This window comes from Oncorhynchus clarkii, chromosome 30 (genome assembly GCF_045791955.1).
Source record: "Oncorhynchus clarkii lewisi isolate Uvic-CL-2024 chromosome 30, UVic_Ocla_1.0, whole genome shotgun sequence".
In the NCBI taxonomy this organism is placed as follows: domain Eukaryota; kingdom Metazoa; phylum Chordata; class Actinopteri; order Salmoniformes; family Salmonidae; genus Oncorhynchus; species Oncorhynchus clarkii.
The window spans coordinates 24,631,369-24,655,895 of NC_092176.1; the positions used below are offsets into that span (position 1 = coordinate 24,631,369).

Here is a 24,527-nt window from a genome sequence, read left to right on the forward strand (position 1 = left end):
CCTCCAGCATACTTTACAGTTGGGATGTTTTGCGAGGTGTTTTGTATGGAGGTCATTGATAGAATTTTCTACCAATGTCAACTTCTGGAGATCAGTGCGGCAATGATTTATGGTTCTGAACGGTCTGCAAGCGTTATCGCGCTAAAGAATCAGTTCAAATGAAGTATTGTGCTTTCCGACTGTGAGCCTTTTGGTCACTTTCTTTTTCTTGTTATCAACTGTAACATTATTATTATCACCACCATGTATGGGTACAATTCCAAACTTGATAATGATCAGTTACTTGAATCTTTGGAAAGCGTATTCTCTATTGGCTAACCAAGTTCCCTAATGCTTTACTTACAGTAGGTGGGGTTTTTAATATTTCTCCAAATAATTGAATTGATAGATGGCCTCCGGAACAGTCCACTTCCATGAATACAAGTTTGGGGCAGTTTATGGAAAGGTTTGATATTAGAGATATTTGGAGAGTAAAGTTTCCTAATGACAAGTATTTCACTTGGAGTAATAAGGCACGCTCCAGACAATCACACAGATTTTTGGCTGGTGTCTACATGTTTGGATAAACAGGGTATTTCTGTTAACATCCTTGCCACTCTCCTTACTGATCATAGAGCTATTTATATTGACATTAAACTTTTTCTCTGATAATGGCCTTGGCAGAGCATCCTACTGGAAGATTAATAGCTCTATAATATGGGAGTATTCTTGCCAAGACGAGGATAGCTGAAGAAGAAAGTGTTATTACAAAGATCACCTCTAGTTCAAAAGCCTGTTGAAAGCTCTGAGGACAAATCTGTTCTGTTTGAGCTACAACACAAGTTGATGATATGTATAAACTGAAAGCAGAGGGAGCCTTTGTCAGATCTAGGAAGAAGTGGCTAGAGGGTGAACAAAATTCATAGTTTCATGTTAGAAAAATACCACAAGTAAATATTAATGGTCTCATCACATATGATCCCAAATTAATCTCTAACTTTAGTTGCAACTTCTACAGGAATTGATATAGTTCTAAGTATTGTGAGGTTTCCTCACCTCTTTTCTTTAACTCTCTGGGGGATGTGAAATCAATTGGGGATGCTGAGAGGGAACAGTGTGATGATCCTATTATAGTTGAAGAGATCATTTTTTCTATTGAACACCTTAAAAATAATAAGTCTCCTGGGACTGATGGTATATCTGCTGAGTTTTACAAAACGTTTTCTCAACAGTTGGCCCATTTCTGTTGGTCTTTTCTGAAAGCATTGCAAATAATAGTCTCCCTCCCAGTTTGACTCAGTCTGATTACATTAATCCCTAAGCCCAAGAAAGACTTGTTTCTGCTCAATAATAAACAAAAATATTAGCCTCCGATACTGAAGGCAGCATTGGAATCAATTATAGAGCCGCCCAATTTGGCTTCATGAGGAATAGACATATCTAATAATATCCGACTGGTATTAAACCTTTATAGACTATTCTGATCTAATCTTCAAAGATAGTTTTGTCTTCTTAGACTTTTATAAAGCCTTTGATACAGTGGGACATGAGTTTTTATTTCTCTCCCTTGAGAAATTTGTTTTTTGGGGAATTATTTTGTAGTACTATTAAAACTATTTATATGAATGGGAACAGTTCAATTAAATTAAAGCATGGCACTTCTAGATTTGATTTGAAAAGAGGAATTAGGCAAGGTCGCCAAATTTTACCTTACCTCTTCCTGCTTGCAACCCAACTTCTTACAAGTTTTGTTAAATCCAGTAATTATAAAAGGGTTCTCTATTGATAATGCATGGCCCCACGATGCAAGGATCTGTACACAATTCCTGGAAGCTGAGCATGTCCCAGTTCTTCCATGGCCTGTATACTCACCAGGTGTCACCCATTGAGCATTTTTGGGATGCTCTGGAACGACGTGTACGACAGCGTGTTCCAGTTCCCGCCAATATCCAGGAACTTCACACTGCCATTTGAAGAGGAGTGGGACAACATTCCACAATCAACAGCCTGATCAGGTACTTGAATTTTAGCAACCACGAAATGCTGCCGCGATTTCTGCATAGTGCTTCTTTAAACGATCAACTGTGTACTCGTCATGCCGATTTGTTGCAAAACATTTGTCTGTTGCAACAAACCGTTTACTCCAAACGGAAAACATTTTGCAACAACAGTAGTTTATTGGACAAATTTAGGTAGGTCCCTGTGTTTCCGTTTCGTTCTTAAACGGTTTCCGCTGCAAGAGGTAATGAATATACCCCAGGCCTGTGCCTACACACCTACAGAGAAGGGACATCACAGCTAATGGACTATCAATACATTTAAGTGGAAAGCTTTTTGATCACTTTGACACTTTGACATTTGTGGGGCCATTGAGGATGGCCCCACAAACATTCTGTAAAAAAAAACAGGTTAATAACTTTTCCCATCTACACAAATGTATCTGGAGCAACAAAACCAAACACAAAAACTACTATAGTTGGTGTTAAATTAAAATACTTCTGTCACACCTAGATCAAAAATATACAGATTTTTATTTTTTCAAATCAACATTTTATTGGTCGCACACATATTTAGCAGATGTTATTATGGGGTGTAGCAAAATGCTTGTGTTTCTAGCTTCAACAGTGCATTGGTATCGAAAAATACACACATCTAAAAGTAAAATAATGGAATTAAGAATTATATACATATTAGATTGAGCAATGTCGGTGTGGCATTGACTAAAATACAATAGAATACAGTATATACATATGAGATGAGTGAAGCAGTATGTAAACATTATTTAAATATTAATAATGGAACACTAGTTACTTTAGTAAAGTGGCCAGTAATTCCAAGTCTATGAATATGGGGCAGCAGCCACTAAAGATGCAGGGTTGCGTAACGGGGTGGAAGCCGAATAGTGATGGCTATTTAAGTCTTATGGCCTTAAGGTAGAAGCTGTTATCCAGTCTCTCGGTCCCAGCTTTGATGCACTTGTACTGACCTCGCCTTTAAAATGTTTACAAACTGCTTTTCTCATCTCTTATGTGTATATACTGTATTCTATTTGGGTCTTTTATTAGGATCCCCATTAGCTGTTGCGAAAGCAGCAGCTACTCTTCCTGGGGTCCACACAAAACATGACAAAATATTAAAACAAGAACAGCTCAAGGACAGAACTACATAAATAAAAAAATGGCACACGTAGCCTACATATCAATACAAACAGAAACTATTTAGGTCAGTGGAGGCTGCTGAGGGGAGGTTGGCTCAAAATGGCTGGAATGGAGAAAATGGAATGGCATCAAACACATGGAAACCATATGTTTGATCTTATTCCACTCCAGCCATTACCACGAGCCCATCCTGCCCAATTAAGGTGCCACCAACCTCCTGTGATCTAGGACACATAGGGGGGAGGCGTTGCTGTGAGGTGTTGCTTTATGTTTTTTGAAACCAGGTTTGGTGTTCATTTGTGCAGTATGAGATGGGTGTTCCATGCAATAATGTCTCTATGTAATACTATACACTTTCTTGAATTTGCTCAGGATTTGGGGACTGTGAAAAGACCCCAGTTGGCATGTCTGGTGGGGTGTGTGTCAGAGATGTATAAATGCAACAATTAACGATTTCTTTATGAATCTCGCTTTGTGCATGGGGGCATTGTCATGCTGAAACAGGAAAGGCCTTTCCCAAACGGTTGCCACAGTTGGAAGCACAGAATCGTCTAGAATGTCAGTGGTGTAAAGTACTTAAGTAAAAATACCCTGAAACTACTTAAGTAGTACTTTACTATTTATATTTTTGACAACTTTTACTTCACTACATTCCTAAAGAAAATAATGTACTTTTTACTCCATACGTTTTCCCTGACACCCAAAAGTACTTGTTTACATTTTGAATGCTTAACAGGACAGGAAAATTATCCAATTCACACACTTATCAAGAGAACATCCCCGGTCATCCCTACTGCCGCTGATCTGGCAGACTCACTAAACACACATGCTTTGTTTGTAAATTATTTTCTGAGTGTTGGAGTGTGCACCTGGCTATCTGTACATTAAAATAACAAGAAAATGGTGCCGTCTGAATTGCTTAATATAAGGAAATTATTTATACTTTTTGATAAAGTATATTTTAGCATTTACATTTATATTTGATACTTAAGTATATTTAACAAATTACTTTTAGACTTTTACTCAAGTAGTGTTTTACTGGAGGACTTTTACTTGAGTCATTTTCTATTAAGGTATATTTACTTTTAAAAGATGACGATTGGGTACTTTTTCCACCACTCCAGAGAACGCGTCTCCACTGCTCCAGAGTCCAATGGTGATGAGCTTCACACCACCAGCTGACTCTTGGCATTGTGCATGGTGATCTTAGGCTTGTGTTGTTGTTTTTTTACACCTTTAACTAGGCAAGTCAGTTAAGAACAAATTCTTATTTACAATGATGGCCTAGGAACAGCCTTGTTCAGGGGCAGAACAACAGATGTTTACCTTGTCAGCTCAGGGATTCAATCTAGCAACCTTTTGGTTACTGGCCCAACACTCTAACCACTAGGCTACCTACCTGTGGCTGTTTGGCCATGGAAACCCATTTCATGAAGCTCCCGACGAACAGTTCTTGTGCTGTCGTTGCGTCCAGAGGTAGTTTGGTACTTGGTGAGTGTTGTGAGTGTTGCAACAGAGGACAGACAATTTTTATGCACTTCAGCGGTCCCATTCTGTGCGCTTGTGTGGCCTACCACTTCGCACTGAGCTTGTTGCTCCTAAACGTTTCCACTTCACAATAACAGCACTTACAGTTGACTGGGGCAGCTCTAGCAGGGCAGACATTTGACTGACTTCTTTGAAAGGTGGCATCCTATGACTGTGCCACATTGAAAGTCACTGTGCTCTTCAGTAAGGCCATTCGATTGACAATGGGGGGGGTGGTTCCCCTAAAACTGCTGCCATTTCATCCGGCGCTATTATGTGTTTTTTTGCGTTATTTGTAACTTATTTTGCGGCAAAAAAGAGCTTCTGGATATTAGGACAGCGATCACGCAAAACATTTTTCATCAACAAGCAAGATGCACAGGACATTCTCCAAACACCCAACAGGGCAAACATCCAAGGTATTTGCAAGAGGGAGCAATGCAGGTACAGAGGACAAAGAGCCGGATGCCTGGTCAGGACCCGGAAAAGGCGAATGGGAAAGCTGCCGTTACCGTCAATACTACTCGCCAACGTGGACAATAAACTAGACGAGGTACGATCACGAATATCCTACCAACGGGACATCAAAAACGGTAATATCCTATGTTTCACAGAATCGTGGCTGAATGACAACATGGATATTCAGCTGGTGGGATATACGCTGCACCAGCAAGATAGAACAGCACACCCCAGTAAAACGAGGGGGGGCGGTCTGTGTATATTTGTAAACAACAACTGGTGCACGAAATCGAAGGAAGTCTCTATATTTTGCTCGGCTGAAGTAGAGTATATTGTGATAAATTGCAGGCCACACTACTTGCCTAGAGAGTTCTCGGCTATACTTTTCGTGGCTGTTTATTTACCACCACAGACAGATGCTGGCACTAAGACCGCACTCAGCCAGCTGTATAAGGAAATAAGCAAACAGGAAACCACTCACCCAGAGGTGGCGCTCCTAGTGGCCGGAGACTGTAATGCAGGGAAACTTAAATCAGTTCTACCAAATTTCCATCAACATATTAAATGTGCAACCAGAGGGAAAAAATTCTAAATCACCTGTACTCCACACACAGAGACGCGTACAAAGCTCTCCCTCCATTTTGTAAATTCGACCACAACTCTATCCTCCTTATTCCTGCTTACAAGCAAAAATTAAAGCAGGAAGCACCAGTGACTCGGTCTATAAAAAAAGTGGTCGGATGAAGCAGATACTAAACTACAGGACTGTTTTGCTGTCACAGACTGAAACATGTTCCGGGATTCTTCCGATGGCATTGAGGAGTACACCACATCAGTCACTGGCTTTATCAATAAGTGCATCAAGGACGTCGTCCCCACAGTGACTAAGTACATTCCCCAACCAGAAGCCATGGATTACAGGCAACATTCGCACTGAGCTAAAAGGGTAGAGCTGCCGCTTTCAAGGTGCGGGACTCTAACCCGGAAGCTTACAAGAAATCCTGCTATGCCCTGCGACGAACCATCAAACAGGCAAAGGGTCAATTCAGGGCTAAGATTGAATCACACTACAACCGGCTCCAATGCTTGTCTTATGTGGCAGGGCTTGCAAACTATTAAACTACAAAGGGAAGCACAGCCACGAGCTGCCCAGTGACCCGTCCTACCAGACGAGCTAAATCACTTCTATGCTTTCTTTGAGGAAAGCAACACTGAGGCATGCATGAGAGCATCAGCTGTTCCGGAATGTTGATCATGCTCTCCGTAGCCGACGTGAGTAAGACCTTTAAACAGGTCAACATAAGGCTGCAGGGCCAGACGGATTACCAGGACGTGTGCTCCGGGCATGTGCTGACCAACTGGCAGGTGTCTTCACTGAAATTTTCAACATGTCCCTGATTGAGTCTGTAATAACATGTTTCAAGCAGACCACCATAGTCCCTGTGCCCAAGAACACAAAGGCAACCAGCCTAAATTACTACAGACCCGTAGCACTCACGTCCATAACCAGGAAGTGCTTTGAAAGGCTGGTAATGGCTCACATCAACACCATTTTCCCAGAAACCCTAGACCCACTCCCATTTGCATACCGCGCAAACAGATCCACAGATGATTCAATCTCTATTGCACTCCACACTGCCCTTTCCCACCTGGACAAAAGGAACACTTATGTGAGAATGCTATTCATTGACTCAGTCCCCTCCTGTACTCCCTTTTCACCCACGACTGCATGGCCAGGCACGACTCCAACACCATCATTAAGTCTGCAGACGACACAACAGTGGTAGGCCTGATCACTGACAACGACGAGACAGCCTATAGGGAGGAGGTCAGAGACCTGGCCGGGTGGTGCCAGAATAACAACCTATCCCGCAACGTAACCAAGACTAAGGAGATGATTGTGGACTACAGGAAAAGGAGGACCGAGCACGCCCCAATTCTCATCAACGGGGCTGTAGTAGAGCAGGTTGAGAGCTTCAAGTTCCTTGGTGTCCACATCACCAACAAACTAGAATGGTCCAAACACACCAAGACAAAGCCTATTCTCCGTTAGGAAACAAAATTTGGCATAGGTCCTGAGATCCTCAGAAGGTTCTACAGCTGCAACATCGAGAGCATGGTTGCATCACTGCCTGGTACAGCAATTGCTCGGCCTCTGACCACAAGGCACTACAGAGGGTAGTGCGTACGGCCCAGTACATCACTGGGGCTAAGCTGCCTGCCATCCAGGACCTCTACACCAGGCGGTGTCAGAGGAAGGCCCTAAAAATTGTAAAAGACCCCAGCCACCCCAGTCATAGAGTGTACCGGAGTGCCAAGTCTAGGACAAAAAGGCTTCTCAACAGTTTTTTTTTTTATCCCAAAGCCATAAGACTCCTGAACAGGTAATCAAATGGCTACCCGGACTATTTGCATTGGGTAACCCCCCCCCCCCCCCCCCGCAAACACCCTTTTGACGCTTCTGCTACTCTCTGTTTATCAAATGCATAGTCACTTTAACTATACATTCATGTACATACTACCTCAATTGGGCCGACCAACCAGTGCTCCCGCACATTGGCTATCTGCATTGTGTCCCACCCACCACCCGCCAACCCCTCTTTTACGCTACTGCTACTCTCTGTTAATCATATATGCATAGTCACTTTAACCATATCTACATGTACATAGTACCTCAATCTGCCTGATTAACCGGCGTCTGTATGTAGTCTCGCTACTGTATATAGCCTGTCTTTTTACTGTTGTTTTATTTCTTTACTTACCTATTGTTCACCTAACACCTTTTCTGCACTATTGGTTAGAGCCTGTAAATAAGCATTTCACTGTAAGCAAATTAAATTAATTAGCTAATGGTCATTTGATTTCATCGGCTAACATGATTGAAATGGATTCAAGAGAGGGGGGGGGGGGGGGTCGGGGTCGGTCTATGTCAGACAATGATTAATCTTACCAAGAGAAGACAATTTGAAATCTAATCCAAATTAGAATCTGAAAGCGTCCCCTTTCCTCATAATACATTTTTCCCCCTCTTTCTATTTTTCTTCTTTACGGTTTGCTCGGTTGAGACCTGTTTATTGTTGTGCAGACTGGTGTGCTCCTTCTAGGGGGGCTGAGGCTAAGGAGGAAGTAAAGCTTGTCTGTCAGCTAGATGGCCAGCTCTGAGTGGAAGTACTGGCCTGACAGATAGGCCAGTTTGAGGCCGTATTTGTACGGCACTGGCACCTGGATAATCCAGGGCCAATTCCAGTACATGTGGCACATTTTGAAGGTCAGCCTGGAGTGAAACCCAGTGTTAGATTATGTTAATAATGACAGGCGACGCATTGCACGCCACCTACCAACCTATAAAGTCAACAACTGAGGTATTATGATAACTAGTGGATACTATTTGGCCCTTACTGCAACCAGAGATTTATGGTGACGTTCAATGTATGTTTAACCTTACCTTTGAAAAGTGGTCTGGGGAGAGGTTTGCCGTGTTGTAGACTGATATGTAGTGTGTGGGCAAGCCACATCCCTGTTGAATGTGATGAGCCATCAGGTAGAAGAAGTAAACCCTGGGGAGAGATATATATTTTAATAAATGAGGAAGTGTTACAAAACTGAGGACATAAGCCTAATTCTGCCCATTTCTCCACTGAGAATGTACAGTCAGAGGGGTAGAAGTGGGTGTCTAAACAGCATTGGGCTTCATAATGACAGAGCCAGGAAGAACCAATCCCTGTTGGTGACGGTGTGGTCCAGGACAGTCCTGCGCGGAAGGTTGGCTGGATGCCCTTTCAGTCGGGAAATGGTTGCACCTGGTGAAACCCAGCAGTGTTGCAGTTCTTGACACAAACTGGTGCACCTGGCACCTACTACCATATCCCGTTCAAAGGCACTTAAATCTTGTCTTGCCCATTCACCCTCAATGGCATAAATACACAATCCATGTCTCAAGGCTTAACAATCCTCCTTTAACCCATCTCCTCCCCTTCATCTACACTGATTGAAGTGGATTTAACAGGTGACATCAATAAGGATCATAGTTTTCACCTGGATTCACCTAGTCAGTCTGTCATGGAAAGAGCAGGTGTCCTTAATGTTGTTTTCATCATAGGTACACTTCAACTATGACAGACAAAATGAAGGGAAAAAAATCCAGAAAATCACATTGTAGGATTTTTTATGAATTGATTTGCAAATTATGGTGGAAAATAAGTATTTGGTCAATAACAAAAGTTTATCTTGATACTTTGTTATATACCCTTTGTTGGCAATGATAGAGGTCAAACGTTTTCTGTAAGTCTTCACAAGGTTTTCACACACTATTGCTGGTATTTTGGCCCATTCCTCCATGCAGATCTCCTCTAGAGCAGTGGTGTTTTGGGGCTGTTGCTGGGCAACACGGACTTTCAACTCCCTCCAAAAATGTTCTATGGGGTTGAGATCTGGAGACTGGCTAGGCCACTCCAGGACCTTGAAATGCTTCTTACGAAGCCACTCCTTCGTTGCCCGGGCGGTGTGTTTGGGATCATTGTCATGCTGAAAGACCCAGCCACGTTTCATCTTCAATGCCCTTGCTGATGGAAGGAGGTTTTCACTCAAAATCTCACGATACATGGTCCCATTCATTCTTTCCTTTACACGGATCAGTCGTCCTGGTCCCTTTGCAGAAAAACAGCCCCAAAGCATGATGTTTCCACCCCCATGCTTCACAGAAGGTATGGTGTTCTTTGGATGCAACTCAGCATTCTTTGTCCTCCAAACACGACGAGTTTAGTTTTTAGCAAAAAGTTCTATTTTGGTTTCATCTGACCATATGACATTCTCCCAATCTTCTTCTAGATCATCCAAATGCTCTCTAGCAAACTTCAGATGGGCCTGGACATGTACTGGCTTAAGCAGGGGGACACGTCTGGCACTGCAGGATTTGAGTCACTGGCGGCGTATTGTGTTGCTGATGGTAGGCTTTGTTACTTTGGTCCCAGCTCTCTGCAGGTCATTCACCAGGGCCCCCCCGTGTGGTTCTGGGATTTTTGCTCACCGTTCTTGTGATCATTTTGACCTCACGGGGTGAGATCTTGCGTGGAGCCCCAGATCGAGGGAGATTATCAATGGTCTTGTATGTCTTCCATTTCCTAATAATTGCTCCCACAGTTGATTTCTTCAAACCAAGCTGCTTACCTATTGCAGATTCAGTCTTCCCAGCCTGGTGCAGGTCTACAATTTTGTTTCTGGTGTCCTTTGACAGCTCTTTGGTCTTGGCCATAGTGGAGTTTGGAGTGTGACTGTTTGAGGTTGTGGACAGGTGTCTTTTATACTGATAACAAGTTCAAACAGGTGCCATTAATACAGGTATTGAGTGGAGGACAGAGGAGCCTCTTAAAGAACAAGTTACAGGTCTGTGAGAGCCAGAAGTCTTGCTTGTTTGTAGGTGACCAAATACTTATTTTCCACCATAATTTGCAAATAAATTCATTAAAAATCCTACAATGTGGTTTTCTGGATTTCTTTTTCTAATTTTGTCGGTCATAGTTGAAGTGTACCTATGATGAAAATTACAGGCCTCTCTCATCTTTTTAAGTGGGAGAACTTGCACAATTGGTGGCTGACTAAATACTTTTTTGCCCCACTGTATATAGTGCCTTCATAAAGTATTCAAACCCCTTTTTCCACATTGTGGGATTAAAATTGACTTAATTATCATTTGACAACGATCTATACAAAACCCTATCAAAATTGAAGGAAAATTGTAACATTTGTAAAAAATAAATAAAATGAAATACAAAAAAACACTATCTTGATTAGATAATTATTCATTATTATTATTATAATTATTAGACTCAGTACATGTTAGAATCACCTTTGGCGAATACAGCTGTTAGTCTTTCTGGGTAAGTCTCTAAGAACTTTGCACACTTGGATTGTACAATATTTGCACAATATTCTTATTTAAATTATTCAAGCTCTGTCAAGTTGGTTGTTGATCATTGCTAGACAGCTATTTTTAAGCCTTGCCATAGATTTAAGCCAATTTAAGTCAACTGTAACTAGGCCACTCAGGAACATTCAACGTTGTCTTGGTAAGCAACTCCAGTGTATATTTGGCCTTGTGCTGTAGGTTATTGTCTTGCTGAAAGGTGAATGTCTCCCAGTGTCTGTTGGAAAGTAGACAACCCAGGTTTTTCTCTGGGATTTTGCCTGTGCTTTGCCCCATAGTCCTTGCCGATGACAAGCATACCCATAACATGATGCAAGAACCACCATGCTTGAAAATATTAAGAGTTGTACACCATGCGACATGTTGTGGGATTTGCCCCAAACATAAACGCTTTGTATTCAGGACATTTCTTTGCCATTGTTTTTGCAGTTATTGCAAACAGGATGCATCTTTTGGAATATTTTTTAATCTGTACCGGTTTCCTTATTTTAGATTAGTATTGTGGAGTAAGTACAATATTGATCAATTTTTCCCTATCACAATCATTACAATGTAACTGTTTTAAAGTCACCATTGGCATAATGGTGAAATCCCTGACCGTTGTTCTTCCTCTCCATCAACCGAGTTAGGATGGACACCTGCATAGTTGTTGTGACTATTGATACACCATCCAAAGTATAATTAATAACTTACCCATGCTCAAAGGGATATTCAATGTTTTACTACCAATAGGTGCCCTTTGCGAGGCACTGTAAATCCTCCCTTGTCTTTGTGGTTGAATCTGTTTGACATTCACTGCTAGACTGAGGGACACAGCAGACGTATGTATGTGTGGGGTACAGTGATGAGGTAGTCATTCAAAAATCATGTTAAAACACTTATTACACAGTGAGTCCATGCAACTTATTAAGCACATTTTTACTCCTGAACTTATTTAAGCTTTCCATAACAAAGCGGTTGAATACTTATTGACCTTAGACATCAGCTTTTTATTATTGTTTGTATTTGTAAACATTTCTAAAAACATAATTCCACCTAGATATTATGGGGAATTTTGTGTATGCCAGTGACACAGTCTCAATTGAATACATTTAAATAAATGCAGGCTGTAATATAACATTTTTAAAAGTCAAGGGTGTGAATACTCTCTGAAAGGCATTTTTTACTGTCTCTGGTTTTGAACAAAAATGTATTGTTTTTCCAGGCTGGAAGGCCTTTAGTAAGCTATGTTTAAAAATATATATAATTGGCATCACATCTCTGTAGTGTCACCTCATATTAGCCTAGACTCAAAAATCGTATGTATTTAAAATGGTAACAACGTAGTATTTCTGCAGTGCAGCCAGCAGGCACACCCTGATCCCATTGATGACCTCCTCGTTGGGCATCTGAAAGGTCACTGGTGTACCACCTGGTCAGCATGCTAGGGGAGGGGATGAATGGGTAGAAATGTCATAGGTAATATCCCAAAAAGCACACTATTCCCTATATAGTGCACCCTATGGGCCCTGTTCAAAAGTAGTGCACTATATAGGGAATAGGGTGTCATTTGGGATACAACCATAATTATGTCAGAGCCATCAATAATCTGTTAATTGCAATTATTAGCCCTATTCAAACAGGATTCCGTTTACTGGGGGAGGTTGGGTAATATAGTTACGTGCACAAGCACAAAACACCACATTGTAACTTTAGTCCCGTCACTTTAGTCCACGGCAGTCATTTTTTACATGGCAGGAGTGTAACAATTCCAGACAGAAAACTAATGTTTTTCAAAAAACTCATTTGTATTCAGGACAAAAAAGTGAATTGCTTTGCCACATTTTTCAGTATTACTTTAGTGCCTTGTTGCAAACCGGATGCATAGGATGCATATTTTTGTACTTCCTTTTCACTGTCATTTAGGTTAGTATTGTGGAGTAACTACAATGAGGTTGATCCATCCTCAGTTTTCTTCTGTCATTCATCTCTGTAACCATTGCCCATATGGTGAAATCCCTGAGCGGTTTCCTTCCTCTCCGGAAACTGAGTTAGGCAGTTTGTAATGACTGGGTGTATTGATACACCATCCAACGTGTAATTAATAACTTCACCTTAAAAGGGATATTCAATGTTTAATATGTTTTATTTTGACCCATCTACCAATAGGTGCCCTTCTTTGCAAGGCATTGGAAAACCTTCATGGTCGTTGTGGTTGAATCAGTTTTTGAAATTCATTGCTCGACTGAGCGACCTTACAAATATTTTGTGTGTGGGGTACAGAGATACTTATTGTTGCCATAAAGTGGTTGAATACATTTTAGCTTTATTTTTAATTAATTTGTAAAAAAATATATATATAAAACAATTCCATTTGTGTAAGCCAGTGACAAAAAAAATCTAAATTTCATCAATTTTAAATTCAGGCTGTAACAACAATGTGGAAAAAGTTGGTGTGAATACTTTCTTTAGGCACTGTATCTAATTCACTGGCCAGTTTATTAGGTACTCCAATCTAGCACCGGGTCAGGCCCACTTTGCCTACAGAACAGCCTGACTACTTCAGGGCATGAAAACATCGCTCAATTAGTATCAAGGGACCTAACATGTGCCAGGAAAATATTCCCCACCCCATTACACCCAGCCTGTTCCATTGACACCAGACAGAATGGGGCCATGGACTCATGCTGCTTACGCCAAACCCTAACTCTGCTTTCAGCATGACGCAACAAGAACCAGGATTCTCGGTAAACCCTTGACGGTGTGCGTGAAAAGCTCAGGAAGCCGGCCGTTTGAGTTACTGGAACCTGCATGCCTCCCACCAACGATCATACCACACTCAGTCACTAAGGTCACTCATTTTGAGCCCATTCTAATGTTCCATCAAACAGTAACTGGATGCCTGCTTTATACTGTACAGCAAGCCACAGCCACATGACTCAGTCTGTTGGACCTAACCATTTTTGCAAATCTAATAAACTGAACAGAGTGTACATAGATGTCCTAGCCTACCTTTTTCAGGTAATGCATGCAATGCAGTATTAGCCTTTATATTTAGCTAATGAATGACGGGTTAATATGCATAAGCTTCTAACCTATAGCCTCTGCATTGTTCTCTTGCACAAAACGCAGCTGCTCTCCCCTGGCCACCCCTTTTAGCTGTTGTGGCGTCCCAGGAAAAGCTAGATTAGAATAACTTGTTTTGCATTTATTATACTAATAGACTATACGAAGAGGGATGCAAGCTTGCTCTTGTTGGTTGAATGTTAAATACAGCAGCCAAAATAATCTTAATGATTTGAAATGTGAGTGTGCAATGGCGATAGCAGTTATTTATTCAGACCATAATCATTCAATCTTCGTGAAGAGATTTCTCTAGTCCTATATTATTCTAGCATGTCATTACAATGAAGATAAGGACAAAACGTATTTAATGTAACTGTTGAAAGCGAGGAAGGAATGAGGCTACAATACGCACGTCGAACACAGGAAATATTATCAAAAAGGTAATGCGTCAGGCTACTAAGTCTAAAAATGTAAACCAGGCCCAAAATATAGTTCGCTAGCCTATAATTGTAACTTTGTAGGCCGCATAGCCTACACCAGCATCACGTGTTCTCTCCCAGCTTCATGGTTTGAATGAGGTGCGTTATTCCATACAATATATAGTACAGCAGGGATGGGAAATGTGGCCCGCAGCCCCCCTCTTAGGCCCGCAGATCAAATTAAATTTCCAAAAACAAAAAAAACAAACCTACTGTTGAGTAAGAATAGTAGAATACACAAGGTGCAATATCGAAATGTGGTAGTACATCAGCAGTTCCTGTTATGTCAGTCACTCATGTCAGCTAATATTTTTTAGATTTGTTAAGTTAGCCTAGCTGCCAGCTATAGAAACCTGTTGTAATCATGGTCAAAGTACCGACCTGGGCCCCCCCCATTGATCATCAGATAATTTCACTCCACCCTATGGCAAAACGTGAGAATGCAGCAAACTTGCTTTAAAACTGCAACATTTTCTCTACGCACCATGCCAGAATGTGTAGAATTGCACAAAAATAACTCGCACTACCGTTCAAATGTTTGGGGTCACATAGAAATGTCCTTTTTGAAAGAAAAGCTAATTCTTTGTCCATTAAAATCAATCAGAAATAGAGTGTAGACATTGTTAATGTTGTAAATTACTATTGTAGCTGGAAAAGGCTGATTTAAAAAATGTATTTTTTATGGAATGTCCACATAGGCGTACAGAGGCCCATTATCAGTAACCATCACTCCTGTGTTCCAATGACATGTTGTTAGCTAATCCAAGTTTATAATTTTAAAAGGCTAATTGATCAATTTGAAAACCTTACAGTGAAATGCTTATTTACAGGCTCTAACCAATAGTGCAAAAAAGGTGTTAGGTGAACAATAGGCAAGTAAATAAATAAAACAACAGTAAAAAGACAGGCTATATACAGTAGCGAGGCTATAGAAGTAGTGAGGCTACATACAGACACCGGTTAGTCAGGCTGATTGAGGTACCATGTACATGTAGATATGGTTAAAGTGACTATGCATATATGATGAACAGAGTAGCAGTAGCGTAAAAGAGGGGTTGGCGGGTGGTGGGTGGGACACAATGCAGATAGCCAATGTGCGGGAGCACTGGTTGGTCGGCCCAATTGAGGTAGTATGTACATGAATGTATAGTTAAAGTGACTATGCATATATGATAAACAGAGAGTAGCAGCAGCGTCAAAAGTGTGTTTGCGGTGGGGGAGTTGTGTTACACAATGCAAATAGTCCGGGTAGCCATTTGATTACCTGTTCAGGAGTCTTATGGCTTTGGGGTAAAAACTGTTGAGAAGCCTTTTTGTCCTAGACTTGGCACTCCGGTACCGCTTGCCATGTGGTAGTAGAGAGAACAGTCTATGACTGGGGTGGCTGGGGTCTTTTACAATTTGTAGGGCCTTCCTCAGACACCGCCTGGTGTAGAGGTCCTGGATGGCAGGCAACTTAGCCCCAGTGATGTACTGGGGCGTATGCACTACCCTCTGTTTATGTCTCTGTGTCCAGTATGTTATAAGTTATAGGTACTTTTGCAAGCCAATGCAAACTAGTGTTACCCATAAACTTCCAGTCATTGTGTTATCTAGAAGCATGCTAGTCCCGAAGTATCCCTTTAATGTAGTATCCCTTTAATCCAGACATTAATATGCTTTAGAATGATATATATATTGGAGTGACATATAAGTCAATAGCCCTATTTGGACTAGGGTTGATTAATTTCCCAGTATTTTACAAATGTTCCATCCTAATAATAAATCCCTCTTCTCCCGGCATACTGAAAATGTAATTATGCTGTATTAAACTCTACTTGTTTTATATCATCCCATTCGCATGTCACCTTGGGTAAATGTTTGTTGTCCACTACAAAGTAAGGTTTTTGTGCGAAATAAACATTTTGGTTGAATGCATTCAGTTGTGCAACTAACTAGATATCCCCTTTCTCTCTTTGTAATTCTGACTTGCATGTCTCTCTGGATTTATCAACCCACTGTCTCCCTCTGGTGGACAAAATACATATCTACACCCAAACTTGGAATGGGCAACATCAGCCAAAACGTTATTTTTTTATGTAACCTTTATTTAACTAGGCAAGTCAGTTAAGAACAAATTCTTATTTACAATGACAGTCTACCCCGGCCAAACCCGGACGACGCTGGGCAAATTGTGCGCCGTCCTGTGTGACTCCTAATCACGGCTGTTTGTGATTCAGTGCCTTAGACGGCTGCACCACTCGGGAGTCCTACTTTACCAGTAAAGATTATAATACTAAACAGAGGGATGTTCACAGTCCACAGTTCTCCCCCCAGTTTGCAGTTCATCTGTAGCAGGATTTTCTGGGCATCGCTTCTCAGCTTTTGGGGCAGGGAGATGGCCCGGATGTTGATGGCCTACAAAGCCGAAGAGATGAAAATTATTTTTTTAATTAAACTTTTAAATGTATTTTAGATTAACCTTTGCGTTAGGCTAAACAAGCAACTGAATCCTTTTTGTGTGCTCATGAAAACCTGGATATTTTGTGAACATCTGGTTCCTAAATTATGGTTCCTTGCCTTTTCCCCTGAACCCTTCAGTATTCTGATAGGACCTGAGGTGAAGGCTAAGCAAAATAGTGCTGGCACCCATCCATGTTATTTACTTTTGCTTATTGTATGTTGCCGAGTAGACTATCCTGACTAAATGAAGATGAATACTGAATTGTCTGGAGATGTGGCCGTATCAACCTGAGAGGGAGGGCACTGGACTCTGGATGCAGTAGAGCTTCTTGATGGCGCAGTAGAGCTTATTGATGGCACAGTAGAGGTCGTCTCTGTTGCCTGTCATGATGCACACCACCAACTGCACTTTGGGCTGAACTTTTTTTCACAAAAACATTTACAGGACACTAGCTCCTCTGCCTGCTCAGCAAAGCAGGTAGAATATGGCCCAGCAGTTCATGTGGATCTGATAGACAAACATAACAGGCCAGAGGAGAATATAGCAGTCAGATTCACTCTATGTAGTGAACTATTTTTGTCCAAAGCCAGACTGATTTCAGTTTATTTTTCTTCAATATTTTTTTGTAAGTGGCTGCATAGAACACTAAATATCCTTACTTAGTCCCGAGTGCTCACAGCCTACCTCAATGAAGATACCATCGGAGGAGACTATAACCTACTGGCAAGGTGGAGCGGATATTGTCACTTACCAGTCATGGCCAACTTCGCCCAAAAAATACCTGTGTATCTGTGCAACAAGCACTCAGTCTGAACATGTTTTCTGTAAAGCAGGCAATATTGTCACTCCACTCCAAAGACTTCTTAAACCAAAAAAGGTGAACATGCTGTTGTTTCTTGCCATAAACCTTTAGGTAGGTCTAAGACAACAACAATAACTAGACCCAATTGACCGCCTACCTGGCCTGCCGCATGAAAATGTAGGAAAGTGTTTTTATATCCATTGTGAATAGAGTTAAACTATAGTTCCTCATAGTGGGGCGGCAGGCTAGCCTGGTTAGAGCGTTGGACTAGTAACCGGAAGGTTGCAAGTTCAAACCCCCGAGCTGACAAGGTACAACTGTCGTTCTGCCCCTGAACAGGCAGTTAACCCACTGTTCCTAGGCCGTCATTGAAAATAAGAATTTGTTCTTAACTGACTTGCCTAGTTAAATAAAGGTTAAATAAATAGTAAGCTATTTGAAAAAAGTGATTGGCCTTTTATAAACTGGGTGGTTCGAGCCGTGAAAGCTGATTGGCTGACAGCTGTGGTATATCACACCATATACTACTATTACTGTTCTAATTACATTGGTAACCAGTTTATAATAGCAATAAGCAATAAGGCACCTCTGGGGCTTGTGGTATATGGCCAATATACCACGGCTAAGGATTGTGTCCAGGCACTCCGCAATGCGTCGTGCATAAGAACAGCCCTTAGCCATGGTAGATTGGCCATACACCACACCCCCTCGTGCCTTATTGCTTAAACAGGCCATGAGTTCTATGCGTCCATTTCTTTAGCCACCAATGGATCACAGTGTATCAATGTGTCCATATGGCAGAGGCTGGGGCTGGTGATCTCACACTAGTGGACATTTAACTTTAAGATTATAATTTGAATTCAGTTTTTATGATAATGATTGAGAAATTAAAATATTATTATTGAAACAAAACTTTTTCTCCAGGTAATAGGCCAAACAGAAACCTGCTGACACATTTACTGAAAATATAGGCTATGACCATCTTTTGTGGCATCACGATTGTTGATGGCTGTCAATTATCGTCGCTATTGTAACGGCATTCAGAGGTGGAAGAAGGATCGGACCAAAGCGCAGCGTGGTAAGTGTTCATGATGTAATATTTAATGAAACGAACTGAACACTGAAATACAAAACAATAAAGTGAATGAACGAAAACCGAAACAGTACCCTGTGGACCAAACACCCACAACTCAAAAGTGAAACCCAGGCTACCGAAGTATGATTCTCAATCAGGGACAACGATTGACAGCTACCTCTGATTGAGAACCATACTAGGCCAAACTCAAAACCCCAACATAGAAAAACACATAAGACTGCCCACCCAACTCCCGCCCTGACCATACTAAAACAAAGACAAGACAAAGGAACTAAGGTCAGAACGTGACAGCTATAGGATGCAATCATAATGTCGCCCAAGCTATAGTAAGTTAGTCATTCCCCTGACATCAGTGGGCTGTACTTGACCCTTTGACCAGGTGACTCACATAGCTGATTGAAGCATCCCTGACAACTTCCCTGGACCAGCTGACATCAGCTTCGGTGACAAAGGACGCTGACTGTAGACAGACGGTCTCCAGGGGAAGAATTCTTCCTGTAACCTAGATGAACCAACAGAATAGTTCATAGTACTTTTTATAGTTACACAAAGAAAGGTATGTGAGCCTGTATGCATGGAACATCTCAAGGGGGGAGAAAGAAGAAGAAGAAAAAGTCCTTTTACAAGTGCTTGTAAAACCGGGGAGTAGTGGATACATACTCTGACCTCAATCAAAGTAGTAAGAGCACGTTAAATATTCTTTACCCTTGAGTCCATTTAACTCGGCAGGAATTTTAGAAGACTTGAACTATTCTAACCCATTAGGAGCTGCCAGCAGGTCACTGCCAAATGTTTGTCAACTGAGATTTACTCTTGGGGGAATGTATTTTATTACTCAACTTTTAAAAGCAGCTTTGAGACAATTTATGACATCCTCTTGCGGTTAAACTTTGAAGGAAAAGCCGTTTGTTCTAAGTTATTTTTCGAAAGCTAAACTCAGCTTCAACGTGGCCCCTGGGAGCTGTGTTGGTAGGCTTTCTGCACACAGGACGAGCCTAATAAACCTAAACATAGCGTTTGTAGAGGCCGACCGATATAGGATTTTTGGGTCCGATTAGCGATTTTAGGGAGGCAAAAGTTACCTATTACCAATATGTGGAATTAAAAATCAGAATTTTTTGTTCACATTGTGCCTCAAAAGGATTAACTGATACTCTAAATCAGGGGTGTCAAAGTCAAATGGACGGAGGGCCAAATAAAAAAATCAGCTACAAGACGAGGGCCGGACTGTTCGAATGTTCATTGAAAAATTTTTAAATGACGCATATAGTCTAGTGAACCTAATTGAACCTACTGAAAACCTAACAAATATATTACAATATGATCAGATAAATAAAGCAATATTTTCTTATGGCTCTGTCAGTAATCTTTAATTTTCAACAGACACAAAAGACAAATTTCCTTTATATAAATATCCCCATAACATGAACATTAAATGAAAGAAACCGGTATTCAAGGCACCATCAGTAGACTATATTTTCTATTTTAGCAAAAGTGGGCTAAATTTACTTCAAAGAAAAAACAATAATAGCAATTTTCTATCATCCACTCAACTGAAATATTTTTTAAATATAATTGGATTGAAATACAAAAAAATAAAGTGCAAAAATCTATTAATCAAAAACAACACTTTGTTTAAGGAGAAGTAACATGCAGTGAAAACAAATATTAAATTTTAACTTTTAAACTTGAACTGAGTAAAAACTCTAAATATGTGATTGCACAGTAATGTTCACTTGTTTGAGGTTGAGGGTGATACTTGGTGGTGTCCCATCTTTTCCACAAGTTCATCAATGTTCGGGGTAAGGCTCTGAGCTGAAGAAATCCTCAGAATTGAGTGGAGGTGTTCAGCAGTAAGTCGACTTCTGTGTGATGTTTTGTTCAGGTTCATCAAAGAAAACAGTTGTTCACACAGGTATGTGCTGCCAAACATAGACAACGTTTGAGCAGCCTGGATGCGCAGCTGGGGCATTGTGCCGGGGAGGAAACGGGCGAACTCCGCAGCACCCACTGCCGCATATTTTGCCCTCAGTGCATCATTGCATTGGAGGTCAATCAACTCCATTTGGAGGTTTGGTGGTGAGCTTTCCACGTCAACAGCAAATGGGTTACCGAGCAGTTCCAACCTGCTTTTTTGTGCTTCAAAGTCAGCAAATCGGCGTCGAAAGTCAGCGGCAAGCATACCTATTTTATCAGCCAACTGTGTGCTCGGGAACGCACTGGTAGAGAGCTTCTCTTTCATGGTCTGGCAGCTGGGAAAGTGGCTCAAATTTTCTTTCCGCATCTGCGTCTCCCACAGAGTCAGTTTGGTTTTAAATGCCTTCACTGTACTGTACATATCAGAGATGACACGATCCCGACCCTGCAGCTGCAAGTTTATTGCATTCAGATGACTCGTAATGTCACACAGAAAAGCCATTTCACACAGAAACATTTCGTCTCGGAGTTGTGTTGTGTCTTTCCCTTTGCTGTCCAAGAACAGACAAATCTCCTCACGAAGCTCGAAACATCTTTGAAGCACCTTTCCCTGGCTTAGCCATCGCACCTCTGTGTGATAAGGCAAATCACCATGCTCCGTTTCTAACTCCGTCAGAAATGCCTTGAACTGGCGGTGATTCAAACCTTTGGCTCTGATAAAGTTAACTGTGCGCGTGATGATGCTCATTACATGCTCCATTTTCAAGGCTTTACCGCACAACGCTTCCTGGTGTATGATACAATGATAAGCTGTCAGCTCACCTGTCGCGTTTTCCTCTTGCATCTTTTCCCGTATCTTCGCCACCAGTCCGCTCCTGTGTCCACACATCGCAGGTGCTCCGTCGGTTGTCAAACCCACGAGTTTTTCCCAAGGCAGCTCCATCTCATTTACACATCTTGACACCTCTTCATACAAATCATGCCCCGTAGTTGTGCCATGCATAGGACGTAAAGCCAAAAACTCCTCTGTCACGCTTAGGTTGGAGTCCACTCCGCGGATGAAAATTGACAACTGGGCAATGTCAGAAATGTCGGTGCTCTCATCCACAGCCAAGGAATATGCAATAAAATCTTTTCCCTTTTTCACAAGCTGCTCTTTTAGATTGATGGACAACTGGTCTACTCTCTCGGCAATGGTGTTTCTGCTCAGACTCACATTTAAAAAGAGTTGCCTTTTTTCTGGGCAAACTTCGTCACAAACTTTAATCATGCAGTTTTTGATGAAATCCCCCTCCGTAAATGGCCGGGCTGATTTAGCGATCTCTTCTGCCAAAATAAAACTGGCCTTGACAGCAGCCTGGCCTTGTGATTTGGCTTTTTTGAACAGAGCCTGTCGAGATTTGAGGCCTCGTTTTAATTCCTCTGCCTTTTGTAGCCTTTGTTCCATGTCCATATTCTTGTTTTTGTCCGCGTGTTTCGTTTCATAATGTCGTCTCAGATTATACTCTTTCAGTACCGCCACACTTTCTCCACACAGAAGACACACAGGTTTTCCAGCTACCTTCGTGAACATATACTCCGACTCCCACCTTGTTTGAAACCCCCGGTTCTCAGTATCCACCTTCCGTTTTGCCATTTTTGATGGGTATCTGAAAGTTAATTTTACTGTGATGCTGACGACTGCTGTGCCAATAAATATTGAAATGAAGCAGCCTACTGCTCGGTGCGTCACCTTTGCATTGTGGGAAATGTAGTATTGGTGCGTGTAAAAGATCTGCGGGCTGCCGGCTTGCTGCGGGCCGGTTCTAATAATAAATCAAGATCATCCCAGGGGCCGTAAAAAACCTTCTTGCGGGCCGGATGTGGCCCGCGGGCCTTGACTCTGACATATGTGCTCTAAATGATGATTTCTTAACTAAATATTACAATTTAAGAACATTTTATTTGTGGTTTACATGATCACCACCAAAAAGCAACTATATCCTCTATAAATACAAAAAATATTTTTTTTAAATTAAAAAATACCTCAGCTAAAACATACAGATTTGTCTATGGCAGTAGATAAGAATGCAGAAGTGTTTGTGCTGAAGCACTACAAGCACACTAATAAACAAGGGATGAATGAATTAAACTTAGTCTCAAAGTAAATCTGAAACTGCACTTTTTATTAAAACACACATCACCACAACACTACATAACGAGATACCTAAGACGACAACATAGCATGGCAGCAACACGACAGCATGGCAGCAACACGACAGCATGGCCGCAACACATGACAGCATGGCCGCAACACATGACAGCATGGCCGCAACACATGACAGCATGGCCGCAACACATGACAGCATGGCCGCAACACATGACAGCATGGCCGCAACACATGACAGCATGGCAGCAACACGACAGCATGGCAGCAACACGACAGCATGGCAGCAACACGACAGCATGGCAGCAACACGACAGCATGGCCGCAACACATGACAGCATGGCCGAAACACATGACAGCATGGCCGCAACACATGACAGCATGGCCGCAACACATGACAGCATGGCAGCAACACGACAGCATGGCCGCAACACATGACAGCATGGCCGAAACACATGACAGCATGGCCGCAACACATGACAGCATGGCCGCAACACATGACAGCATGGCCGCAACACATGACAGCATGGCCGCAACACATGACAGCATGGCAGCAACACATGACAGCATGGCCGCAACACATGACAGCATGGCAGCAACACATGACAGCATGGCCGCAACACATGACAGCATGGCCGCAACACATGACAGCATGGCAGCATGGCCGCAACACATGACAGCATGGCAGCAAACACATGAAGAACATATCAAGACTGTTTCAAGGACAGCTTTTTTTCCCCATCTACGTAACATTGCAAAAATCTGAAACTTTCTGTCCAAAAATGATGCAGAAAAATGTATCCATGCTTTTGTCACTTCTAGGTTAGACTACTGCAATGCTCTACTTTCCGGCTACCCGGATAAAGCACTAAATAAACTTCAGTTAGTGCTAAATACGGCTGCTAGAATCCTGACTAGAACCAAAAAATGTGATCATATTACTCCAGTGCTAGCCTCCCTACACTGGCTTCCTGTCAAGGCAAGGGCTGATTTCAAGGTTGACCCCTCCTGTCTCAGCCTCCAGTATTTATGCTGCAGTAGTTTGTGTCGGGGGGCTAGGGTCAGTTTGTTATATCTGGAGTACTTCTCCTGTCCTATCCGGTGTCCTGTGTGAATTTAAGTATGCTCTCTCTAATTCTCTCTTTCTCTCTTTCTTTCTCTCGGAGGACCTGAGCCCTAGGACCATGCCTCAAGACTACCTGACATGATGACTACTTGCTGTCCCCAGTCCACCTGGCCGTGCTGCTGCTCCAGTTTCAACTGTTTTGCCTGTGATTATTATGATTTGACCATGCTGGTCATTTATTATTATTTGACCATGCTGGTCATTTATGAACATTTGAACATCTTGGCCATGTTCTGTTATAATCTCCACCTGGCACAGCCAGAAGAGGACTGGCCACCCCACATAGCCTGGTTCCTCTCTAGGTTTTGGCCTTTCTAGGGAGTTTTTCCTAGCCACCGTGCTTCTACACCTGCATTGCTTGCTGTTTGGGGTTTTAGGCTGGGTTTCTGTACAGCACTTTGAGATATCAGCTGATGTACGAAGGGCT

General features: G+C 41.9%; 1 pseudogene; it reads right to left on the reverse strand.

The window, feature by feature from the left end:
* Positions 1-8,267: 8,267 nt before the first annotated feature.
* Positions 8,268-24,527, reverse strand: part of LOC139389517 (piwi-like protein 2) — a 43,300-nt pseudogene continuing 27,040 nt past the window's right edge.